Source organism: Saimiri boliviensis, chromosome 13 (assembly GCF_048565385.1).
Source record: "Saimiri boliviensis isolate mSaiBol1 chromosome 13, mSaiBol1.pri, whole genome shotgun sequence".
Lineage (NCBI taxonomy): Eukaryota > Metazoa > Chordata > Mammalia > Primates > Cebidae > Saimiri > Saimiri boliviensis.
In genome coordinates, this window is record NC_133461.1 from 28925840 (window position 1) to 28938413 (window position 12574).

Sequence of the window (12574 nt, forward strand, 5' to 3'; positions counted from 1 at the left end):
CTCAGATTACAGGCATGAGCCACTGCGCCCAGCCCTGATTCCTATGTTTTTTTCTAAGAAGTGGATACTTTTACTGCTTATATTTAGGTCACTGATCCATTTTTAGTTAATTTTTGTATATTGTGTCATATGAGGTCCAACTTTGTTTGCATGTAAATATTCAGTTGTCTCAGCACCACTGTTGAAGAGACTTAGCACTCCTGTTGCACATTAACTGATCAGAGATGTATGTGTTTATTTCTGGAGTCTATAGTCCACTGATCTGTATGTCTATACTTTGCCAATACCACACTATTTTGATTGATATGGCTTTGTGGTAAGTTTTAAAATCAGGAAGTGTTAGTGCTTCAATATTATTCTTCCTTTTCAAGGTTGTTTTGGCTACGTAGGACCCCTTGTAATTCCATATAAATGTTAGAATTAGCTTGCCAATTTTTACAAAGAAGCCAACTGAGCTTCTGATAGAGATTGCATTAAATCTGTAGATGAGTTAGGGGATATGTTTTTAACATCTTAACAATGTTAAGCTCCAGAATTTCTGCTTGGTTTCCTATGATGATTTCTCTCTCTTTCTTGATATTTTCTATTTGTTCATACATCATTCTTTTGGTTTGCTTTAGCTCTTTGAGCATATTTAAGACTTTTGATTTATAGTCTTCGTCTAGTAAGTTCAATGTCCATACTTCCTCGGCAATAGTTTGTATCAATTTCTTCTGTAAATGAACCATACTTCCTTGTTTCTTTACATGCTTCATGCCTTTTTGTTTAAAACAGGATCTTTAACTCTGGAAATCAGATTCTTTCCCCTACTCAGGATTTATTGTTTGCTATGGGTTGTGTCCATTCATTTGCTTAGTGACTTTTCTAAACTCTCTTTGTAAAGCCTATATTCTTTACCATATGTGGTCTCTGAGGTCTCTGTTCCTTTAGCTTGTAATCAGCTAGTGTTTTGACAGAGATTCCCTTCAACAGCAGAAGCCAAAAATAAGAAAAGAAAAGAAAAAAAAAAACTCTCCTAGTGATTGCAATGGGTTCTGTGTTGGGATCCTCCTTCAATGCTTAGCCATGTCATTTACAACTCTGCCTTAGCCTTCACTTCCTGCTGGTGACAAGTCTAAAGACCAGCCAGAGCCAAAAGCATAAGGTCTTCTCAGATCTTTTCTGAGCATTTACTCTGTCCTGGACATGCAGGTAGCTTTCTAAATTCACCAGTCGATACAGTTGAATGCCCTCATTCCCCAACGAAACTCTCTCCAAACTTCTCCTCCCAGCTTTTGGTCATCTAGTTGTTCACCTTAATTGTAATCTTTTGTAAATGGCCCATGAAGTAGACGATTGTTCATTTCTTCAGCAATGTTTTCCAGGAATTCCCTCCATATAGATGCTCGTATACGCCGAGTAAGTTCCGAGTTAGGTGAAACAGACAAGAGCTTTGCATTAGTCCTTTAGGTAGTCTGTAGACAGGTTAGAACAGACAAACACAATTCTTTAAGAATATGATTTGCTCTGCTCTTTCCAGAACCAGGAACCAAGATGTACACTTGGAATGCAGTCTGCTATCTTCTGGACTGCTGCCTTGCTGAGGAGAGGAATGAGACAAGAGCAAGTAAGAATAAGGCAAAACTCTTCTACCATTTTACGTTTTTTTTTTTTTTAATTTAAAATTCACTGTTTGCTTGGTTAGCTGCTGTACACCAGTGACTATTTTCAGAGTTCTGACAAAATTAATACTGCCAGTTTTTGCTGGGGTTTTCCATGTTTCTGTGGAGGGACAGGTTGGCGCTACCTACTCTTCCACTTTTGCTGATGAACCTAACTTATTTTTAACTTTAAAATATTCCCATCCTCCTCGTTCTGTACACTGTATTGTTTCCTCATGCCACTGGTTTGAATGCCTTCTGTGAGTTTGCCTGTTACTAGAATCTGATCTGAACAATGGCTACATACCACTTGAGCTCTAAAACTGAAATGCTTTTTGCTTCCCAAAAGAACCAGGAAAAAAAACAGGAATCCTATTGATGACCTGGGATAGAAAGAAATTGGTGCAAGGAGAGAAGTCAGCAAGGTTCATTCTCTTGGGCCATTTATATTTACTACACTTCATTTTTGTTGTTTTAATTAATTACGCCTTACCTTTCCTAAGGGAATTTGGAGATCATTTATTAAATCATTATTAGAGCATTTACCCATTATACATGACAGCCAAAATTCCAAAACAAAATAAAATGATCATCATATGGATAACACATTATCATTCAGATAGTACATCCACAGTCAGATGTTCACAACCATCCCACCTTCCCTGTGGTGACCAGACCCAATGTGCCGGCATCTTCCCCTGGCCTTCACGTACCATGAAGTGTCACTCCTCAGCAGTGTCAGCCAGATCTGCCTTCATGGAGTTTGGGCAAAGCCACCAGGAGTCACTGAAAAACACATATTCAGGATAGGATGATCCAAGGCCTGTAACATCCTGCAGAAAGTTCAAGCTTATTCTCCAAGCACCAGCTGAGTATTCTTCCAGGGTCTTTTATTTACGGAATAATTTGCACATCTTTAGAACTCAGGTGAATCTTGTTATACCAGTTAATACCATAATAAACTTGCTGATTTTGCACAAATTAGGACAAATGACTCCTTAGTGTCTCTAGGCTGGTTTAGCTATAGCTCAGGAAACACAACATTGATCTTTTGCCTTTCTTTTCCTCTAGTAATTAGGATTCTCGTAAGCACATTCCAGCAGGTGCAGGCTCTTGCTGGGTCTTCCTTGCCAGTCACCTCTAGTCATGTTTGTCCATTTCTGTACCTCTCCTTTATTCTCACACACCCATAATTATCTGTACACAAGCTTTTAGCTTACCTTTTCTCACTGTTAAAACTGGTTTGAGCACGGTAAAGATTTGTACCATACCATGGACTGAATTCTTGGTAGACTACTAACTCCTTGATGGAAAAGTGTCTGAATTACTATATAAAATTATAGTTTTTAAAATATTCAGTTGGACTTACATTCAGCCAAAATGCTGTGGACTTCAGCCTTAATGAAGTACACTGATGATGACAGATAGAGAAGAGAATGGAGTGGAGAGGCCCTCACTTGTTTATCGTGATGTGCAAACCCAGGGAGACACTTCCCTGAAGATGGTCTTCATGTAATCCGAACTTTCTCCAGAGTAAAGCATATAGATATAGACGTCATCTGATTTCCTGGGCTGTTTGCATTCTGAGGGTAAGCAGGAGGTGTAGTCTGGGAGGAAGCTACCCACAGCAGATAGCCATGATTGGTCCCCACTGCACAAAAGGGGAGTGTGGCCAGATAGAAGAAGGGCAGGATGCAGCCGTTTGGCCAGTGGGGCTAGCATTCCCCATCAGGTGCCCAGCTCTGGGCAAAGCATAGCAGCAGCCACAGTGAGTACGGCCAGGAGGCAGAACAGGAGCTCTCTAGCAAACCTCCTGGCAATTGTTTACAATCGCCCTCTAAAAGTTAGCTGGAAATCACTGACAAAAGGCAGATTGATATAAGAAAAGGCATACAAATTTATTGGATCACAGTTTTACATGATGCAGGAGCCTTCAGAATGAAGATCCAAAGATATAGGGGAATCTGTTCATTTTTATGCTTAGATTCAACAAAGTACAGACAGCCTTGTAGGAATATGATTGGACAAAAAGAGTAGGATTAATGGTAATAGAATGAATGGAGAGCTCACACCTGTAATCCCAGTACCTTGGGAGGCCGAGGTGGGTGGATCACCTGAGGTCAGGAGTTCGAGACCAGCCTGGCCAACGTGGCGGAACCCTGTCTCTACTAAAAATACAAAAATTAGCTGGGCATGGTGGCAGGCACCTGTATTCCCAGCTACTCGGGAGGCTGAGGCAGGAAAATCGCTTGAACGCGGGAGGCAGAAGTTGCAGTGAGCTAAGGCCACACCATTGCAGTCCAACCTGGTAGACAGAGTGAGACATGTCTCAAAAAAAAAAAGACGAAGAAGAAATGGGGAAACCCAGACCCAGCAAGGCCTGTCTGGTTTCTTCCTGGCATTTCTCTGCAGCATGTCCTCCTTCTGGATTGGAACAGGACCCTCTCTGGAATGGAGGTGTTATGACCCAAAGATGCAGGGGAAACTGTTCGTTTTTATGCTTAGATTCAACAAAGTATGAACAACCATGCAGAAATATGATTGGACAAGGTAGGTCAGATGATCCCTTTATGGCCAGTTCTTACACAGACAGGCAAAGAGAAAATTAGAGTAATATCTTCAGGTTTCATGTCTGGTTTTGGGGGAAAGTGGTTCTGGTTTCTAACACCTGCCTTAGGGAAGAGGGAGTCTAGTTTCCATGACTAGCCTCAGGAAAGAATGAGAGGCCAGAGACAGGAGGGCAGCAGGGCAGACAGAGCTGATTCTGAGACCTTCATTTTGGGGTTTCATGTTCTGAGACCCTCGGATGTGGCCTGCGGCCTGACCATACGGAAAATAGTGGCAGTGCCTGGGGAACCAGAATTCAGCATACCACCCTTCTGGCATCACCGTTTACAAGGCCACCTCTCAGGGTCCAAACTGCTTGTGCTTATAAGGGATTCTCTGATGAGTGGGTTGAGATGGGAAAGAAGATGTCTACCAATAATAAGCTTAGATAAGCACAGAGCTGTGGTCTGCCTTACAAGGCGAGAGGAGCATTACATTACCTAGCAGACTCTGTCTGCTGAGTAAAGCCCTGCCCCTCCCCCCATTACCAGCTTCTCCCCCCTTACTAAGCAAATATTGAAGAAATATTTTAAATATGGGTCTGAATGCAATACAATTCATTATTCTGCCTCACTCTATATTCAATACAACACAGTGATTTAAAAACAACAGATTTGGAGTCAAAGAGACCTGGGCTCAAATCCTAACCACCACTTAACATTTGCTAAGCCTTGGTATTTCAGCCTCTCCAAGACTCCATTTCCCATTTGAAATCAAGGAAGGAAAAACTGGCCTCACACCAGTACAGTGAAGATTAAATGTGATAGGCCTGAAAAGGGCCTGGCTTCATGCTGGACCCTCCATGACTTCTAGAACCTTCTGAGCCTACTGATAGGGTAGCATGTCCAGGACTGATAGCTGGAGCACATCCAGGACTCAGTTCATAGATTCCTCCTCCTTGCCGCTCCTGCTCCTGTAGCTGCTCCTCTTTCCAGGTGCTGTCCCTTCCCATCACAGGAGTGGCTCTGCTGGTAAAACGTCTCTAAGCTATTCTTCAGGAATGTGTGTGATACTGGATGTCCCCAGAGATCCAGTTGGGCAAGTTTGGAAATCTTGGCAACTGCCAATCTCCCACTAGCCTGATGCAGGAGAAACAGTATTTCTTCACTGTCCACTTTCTTATGAGAAAGTTTTGAAATGGATGCTTTCCCAAAGAAAGCAGGCGGCCCTCACTTCATAATAGATGAACATCCAAATTTATACAGAACAGAGAAACTCACTAAAGGAGTCTTCAGAAAGGCAAAGTCTTATAGTGCTTTTAAGGGAAGGATGCAGCTCAGGTTTTAGTGTCTGTGAACCCATGTTTAAAGCCAAATTTTTTCACTAAGATGCCTCATACCTGCCACTTAACCTCCTTGAACTTCAGTGTTCTCTTCCAAGGAGAAATATCTGCCACACGGACTATTGTAAAGATGAAATGCGGGAACATAGGTAAAAGGACTTTGTAATACAATTAATATATTTGTCATTATTTTATGATTCAATTTACAAAAATATATATGTAAGTATCTCTGCTGTATACAGTGATACTCACTGACATGAGGAAGTCCAAGACTGTTTGAAAACTTTTTTAGAGACAGGGTGTTGCTATGTTGCCCAGGCTAGTCTTAAACCACTGGGCTCATGCTGTCTTCCTGCCTCAGCCGCCCAAGTATCTGGGAGGGCAGGCATGAGCCACCATGCTCGGCCAGCCAAAGTCTTTTTTTGAAGGCACTATTCTATCTTAAAAAAAAAAAAAAAAGGTGAGCACATATCCTTGGGACAGACTAAGACAAGATTTATGTCAAGATAGAAAACACAATGTTGGCTCATGTCTGTGGCAAAGAAGAGTAATTAGGAAACACATCTGTTAGATCTTGTTTGCCCACACCTTGCTTCTGTTCACTCTGGGTTTCATCAGCATCTGCAGGCGAATGAAAACATGTGAATACTACAATGTTCAATTTTCTAGTACTTCTGGTACAATTTCCTCTGACTTATCATCTCCCACCTCCACCCTCATTGAATAGGAACTGAAAAAAGCTACAAAGTGGTCTTCTTTACCTTCTTCATCAGGGCACCCCTCCAATGCTGTGATCCCCTGTTCCCAGTGGGAGAGCCTCTGTTCAGCTTCCCTGGCCCTATACAGAAAAACTCCCTCTTTCCCTCTCTCTCTCCATTGTGTCATCCAGGTTCCTACCACTCTGAGGAGGCAGAAGCCTCCCAGGTACTTTCTCTGCCTCCCACTGTCAGGTAGATACACACAGTGATGTGAGATGCGACAGGGAAAGCCCCTTGGACTAAGACAAGTGACTTGGACTGTATACCACCTGGGGCCACTGACAGATTTGCCTTTCTGTTTTCCCCATCTCTCATACCTGAGCCTCCTGGGCTGCTTGAAGATTGATAGTTACAATCTTTTAAGTCCTTGCATTATTTGCAAACTGATTAAAAAATAATCATCTGTCTTAGGTTGGATTCCCTGGGAACACTGTCTGAGATAGAGATTTGCATGCTGAAGTTTACTGGGGTTAGCTCTTGGGACAAACACCTGCTTGGTGGGACCCACCTCCCCTTGCCCCTCTCCACCAACCAGGTGTTTGTCTTTGTGAACTTCTTACAGATGATACTAAAAGCAACATCTCTAAAAAAACAAATTGATAAATTGTATTTCATAAAAATTTAAAACTTCCACTCCTTTAAAGACACTAATGTGAGAATGAAATGACAAATAAAATGGGATTTGCAAATCATATATCTGATAAAGAATGTATATCCAGAACTTATATCCATTACATAAAGAATGCCCAACACTCAATAAGAAAGTAAACAGCTTTCCTCAAAATGGGCAAAAGATCTGAACTGATACTTCACCAAAGAAAATATGTCAATGGCAAATAAATACATTAAAAATACTCGGCATCATTAGTTAATGCAAGTTAAAACACAATGAGATACCATGATATATCTGTGAGAATGACTAAAATTGAAAAGACCAACCATATCAAGTATTGGAGAGAACGTAGGACAACTGGAATTCTGATGCTGGTGGCAATGTAATATGGTACAACTACTTTGGAAAACAGTTTGGCAATTTCTTTAAAAGTTATACATATACATTCCATATGACCCAGCCATTCTACTCCCAAGAGAAATGAAAGCACATATCCATACAAAGACTCATATGCAAACGTTCATAGTAGCTTTACTCATAATAACTCAAAACTGGAAACAACTTAAAGTTCCTCAACTAGTAAATGGATAAACAAAATGTTATTTATCTATATAGTGGAATACTACTCAGCAATAAAATAGAACAACTGATCCATGCAAAAACATGGATGAATCTCAAAATAATTATGCTGAGTGCAAGAAGGCAGACACAAAAGAGAACACACTTTACATATACTCCACTTTACATAAAATTCTAGAAAATGCAACCAATCTATAATGACAGAAAGCAGATCAGGGAAAACTTGAGGAGATGGAAGTGGAAATAATTGCAAAGGGGCACCAGGAAACTGCTGGTGGTAGCATGTTCACAGTCTTGATGTGGTAAGGCTTTTAGTTCTGTGATGATTTCCTATATTAAAATGTCAAATTACATGATTTACCTGTGTGCAGTTTATTGTGTGCCTGTTATAGCTCAATAAAAAACTGTGAGAAGAAGAAGAGGAGGAGGGAGGAGAAGGAGAAAGAAGCAGGAAGGAGGGGAAGGAGAGATGAAGTCTACCTTAAAGGAGAGAGAGGCAGCATGGCCAGTCCCAATGGCTCACATCTGTAATCCCAGCACTTTGGGAGGCCAAGGTGGGTAGATTGCTTGAACCCAGGAGTTCGATAACAACCTAAGCAATATGGCAAAACCCCGTCTCTACAAAAAATACAAAAACTAGCCAGGCATAGTGGAGTACACGTGTGGTCCCAGCTATTTGGGAGGGTGACGTGCGAGTATTACTTGAGCCCAGGAAGTCGAGGCTGCAGTGAGCAGTGATGGTGCCACTGCACTTCAGTCTGGGCCACACAGTGAGACCCTGTCTCTAAAAAGAGAAAGAGAGAGAGAGAGAGAGAGAGAGAGGCAGCAGTTGGGGAAACAAACCTCAGGGTTGTGAAGCCACATTTCCTAGGACCTCTTTTTAGCTGATCAAAAAGAATGGAATTTGGGGCAGCCTAGGCAGAAGAAAGACACTCTGTGTAGCTAATAGAGGACACAGGATGAACAGTAGGATTGACATCTCTGGCAGGAAAATGAAAATGAATTATCAAGATCATGATGGAATGCTGTCCCTCACAATAGTTGACGCTCTGACTTCATAACAAGCCTACTGAAGTTGCCTTGGGATAATAACCAGGGCAGAAGCAAAGATAATGTCATTTTAGCTTCTCCATTCCAGTGCGATAACCCTGCCTCTCTGTTCCTGGCCTCAATCCTTTCTCATGTGGCATCTGTCCATCACCAATTCTTTCCAAAACCACCTAGCATGTGGACTCATTTGGGCTTAAATAATTAGCACTGGCCCAGATAACTCTGCTCCCTGCTGCCCCAGCTGGCCCCTGGGCCTGAGCCCTCGCCTGCTTGGACCTGTCCTAAGCCCTTCCCCACTGCACACACACATGCACTGTTGGATTTAAGGAAAGTCAAGGTTAAATAGTGTGGATAACCACAGAGGTTTAGGAAAACAAATGACTTGGGCCCTGATTTATATCTGTTTTGTTCTTAGTCCTTTTATTTACATATTAATTTTTTCAGAAGAGGCCACTCCTCCATTTATAGATAACTCACAGTTACAAAAGAGGGCACTGACACCTCTCTTCCCCTCTCTATGGCAACTGCTGCTGCCATGGAAACCACTGGGCATATGCGGAGGGACAAATACTGGTGTTTACTGAACGGCTCTGTAAGTTAAGGAGGGAAGGAATGAAATCAACTGTGAAAATCAGGAATATTTTAGGGACCTGGATTAAAAGAAAGATTCCCAAGCAGACCTAGCCTATGTGTAAGGCGGATGCCCTGCTCCAGTGCTTCCCTACCCCCACAGGAAACTTTCCTTTTTTTTTTTTCCCCCCCTGAGTCTGCTTGCTAGGGAAAGGAAACTTTCCTTTTGATTTTCTTTACTGCCTCCATGCAAATCAAAGATGGCTCTGGATTAACAAGTGTCTTCTTTAAACAATGCAGACTACTCTGGGCCAGGTAAAGGTCTATTACCTATTGACAATGTTCATGACTTCAGTTCAGTTACAAGCTCCCAAAAGATCTCTTGTGGAAATCAGCTAGAGAGAGCTGGCGCTAAGGGAGCAGGAAATCAAATGCATTTGGAAAATGGAGCACTTGAGGGGTATGGGAGGGGAAATGCTTGAAGCCACATGATAATATGTCACAGGGACCAGGAAAGGAGATGCCAGGGGACCAGGGTGGACAAAAAAGGAATGTGGATCTGATGGTCAGCAACAGAGGAATGGCCAAGAAAAGGGGAGTTGTCCACCTGCTGGATGGAAATTTCTGTGGCCATTTTAAAAATGGTCATTAAGGCTAGGCACAGTGGCTCACGCCTATAATCCCAGCACTTTAGAAGGCCAAGGTGGGTGGATCATGAGGTCAGGAGACTGAGACCATCCTGGCTAACATGGTGAAACCCCTTCTCTACTAAATATACAAAAAAATTAGCTGGGCGTGTTGGTGTGCGCCTGTACTCTCAACTACTCGGGAGGCTGAGGCAGGAGAACCACTTGAACCCGGGAGATGGAGGTTGCAGTGAGCCGAGACTGTGCCACGGCACTCCAGCCTGGGCAACAGAGACTCTGTCAAAAAAAAAAAAAAAAAAAAAAAAAAAGTCATTAAGCTCCACTGCCATATATTAATTATCTCACTCCCAATATAATGAAGAATGAGGGAAGTAAGAGGTAAAAGAAAGAAATGTCAGAGATCAAAAAACACAAACTTGGCCCAGTTAAATATTTTAACTAGAGTTGGCCTTGAAAGTCTTCCTTCTTTTCCTTCTTTCTCTAATAGCCTGATTCCTAAGACACAGAACCCAACTGTATTTCAGCTACATGACACATGGAATAGACTAGTAGTCTAGCAAGCACTAGGAATATAACCATGGTCTACAGCACTGTCCCTGTGGGAAAAGCTTGAACAAGCTCTACATTCCATTTAAAAATGCACTTTTGTTTATGAATTGGAGACTGCTTATAAGTATAATTTCTATTTATTTGTTTACTTATTCTTTTTTTTTTTTTTTTTTTTTTTTGAGACGGAGTTTTGTTCTTGTTATCCAGGCTGGAGTGCAATGGCGCGATCTCGGCTCACTGCAACCTCCGCCTCCTGGGTTCAGACAATTCTCCTGCCTCAGCCTCCTGAGTAGCTGGGTTTACAGGCACCCGCCACCACGCCCAGCTAATCTTTTGTATTTTTAGTAGAGACGGGGTTTCACCATGTTGACCAGGATGGTCTCGATCTCTTGACCTTGTGATCCACCCACCTCGGCCTCCCAAAGTGCCAGGATTACAGGCGTGAGCCACCGCGCCCGGCCCTGTTTACTTATTCTTTAGAGACAGGGTCTTGCTCTGTTGCCCAAGTTGGAGTGCAGTGATGTGATCACCGCTCACTGTAACCTCAAACACCTGGGCCAAGCACTAGTCCTACCTTCGCCTCCCAAGTAGCTAGGACTATAGTTGCACGCTACCATACCCAGCTAATTTTTAAATCCTTTTGTAGAGACAGTGTCTTGCCCAGCCTGGTCTCAAACTCCTACCCTCAAGCAATCCTCCTGCCTCAGGCTTTCAAAGTGCTGGGATTAAAAGCATGAGCCACCATGCCTGGCCATATAAGTATAGATCTTGTACCATTTTGCTAATGTTGTTATTTTAATAAAGGAGTTAGTTCTTTTAGATAAAGCAGAGTTGACCAGATTATGTGGTTTGTCTCTCCTTCTATCTACTCCTGGAGAGGACTCATTTTTGGGTACTGCCAGGACATTCCTCTCCTCTCCAGCAACAACTACACCTGAGTTCAGCCTCTGCACAACCCACCCTGCAAATCCAACAGACTGTGAGGGAAACCGGTGCTTTGGGAAATGAAACCATTGAAACCGGGGCTGGGGTTCTCATACACTGAGTTAGGAATTGCTCTACTTGTGCTTAGAATCATTATAGGTCACTGACAACAAAGAATGAGCAAGGAAAAGGCTGTGTCGAAGAATTTCGTTTCTAATTTAATTATTTCACTTTCTTGTTTTATTTTTGGACCTCAGCTTCAGAGCTGACTTACCCATTCTCCTCTGTTCGTGGCATTGCGTCATTCTGAAAGTCTCTCTGGCTTCACTTGCATTTTCCACCTTCTACTTAATTCCAACTTTCATTATTTTCCTGTCCACCAGGGACGCCCACTCTAACACACTCGATAGATAATTTTTATAAAATATATCGTGTTGCTCCATTCGGCTGCTCGTGAGCAGGACCTGTCGCCACGGGCCGCGTGAGCAGAAGACTGAGGAATGGCGCCGGGTCTGTGCTGCGCGCGCACCGGAAGCACCGGAAGGACGCTGTGCGCCTGCGCACCGTGGATTTTGCGGAGCCGCACGGCTTGGTCAAGGGCGTGGTAAAGAACATTATCCACAACCCGGGCCGCAGCGGGATCTCTACCGGTTAAAGAAGCCGATGGGGCTGTTCAAGGCCGCCGAGGGCATTCACACGGGCCAGTTTGTGTACTGCGGCAAGAAGGCCGGCTCAGCCTTGGCAATGTGCTTGCTTCCTGTGGGCACCGTGCCTGAGGGTACGATCCTGTGCTGCCTGGAGGAGAAGCCTGGAGACTGTGGCAAGCTGGCCTGGGCATCAGGGAACTATGCCACCGTTATCTCCCACAACCCTGACACCAAGAAGACCCGGGTGACGCTGCCCTCTGTCTCCAGGAAGGTTTTCTCCTCAGCCAACAGAGCTGCGGTTGGTGTGGTGCCTGGAGGTGGCTGAATTGACAAACCTATCTTGAAGCCTGGCTGAGCCTACCACAAATATAAGGCAAAGAGGAACTGCTGGCCACAAGCACAGGGTGTGCCCATGAACTCCGTAGAGCATCCTTTTGGAGGTGGCAACCACCAGCGTGTTGCCAAGCCCTCCACCCTCGCAGAGATGCCGCTGCTGGCCACATAGTGGGTCTCATTGCTGCCCACGGGACTGGACGTCTCGGGAAACCAAGACTGTGCAGGAGAAAGAGAACTAGTTCTGAGGGGCTCAATAAAGTTTGTCTTTATGCCAAATATATATATATATAATGTTATTTTGAGTATATACTTTTATATAATTTCTATTTTTATTTTAGATTCATGGGATACACATGCAGGTCTGTTACATGG

The 12574-nt window shown here is 43.3% G+C and overlaps 1 pseudogene; it reads left to right on the forward strand.

The window, feature by feature from the left end:
• The first annotated feature begins 4358 nt into the window (after nucleotides 1-4358).
• Nucleotides 4359-12441, forward strand: LOC101034712 (large ribosomal subunit protein uL2-like; annotated as a pseudogene).
• The last annotated feature ends 133 nt before the right edge of the window (nucleotides 12442-12574 follow it).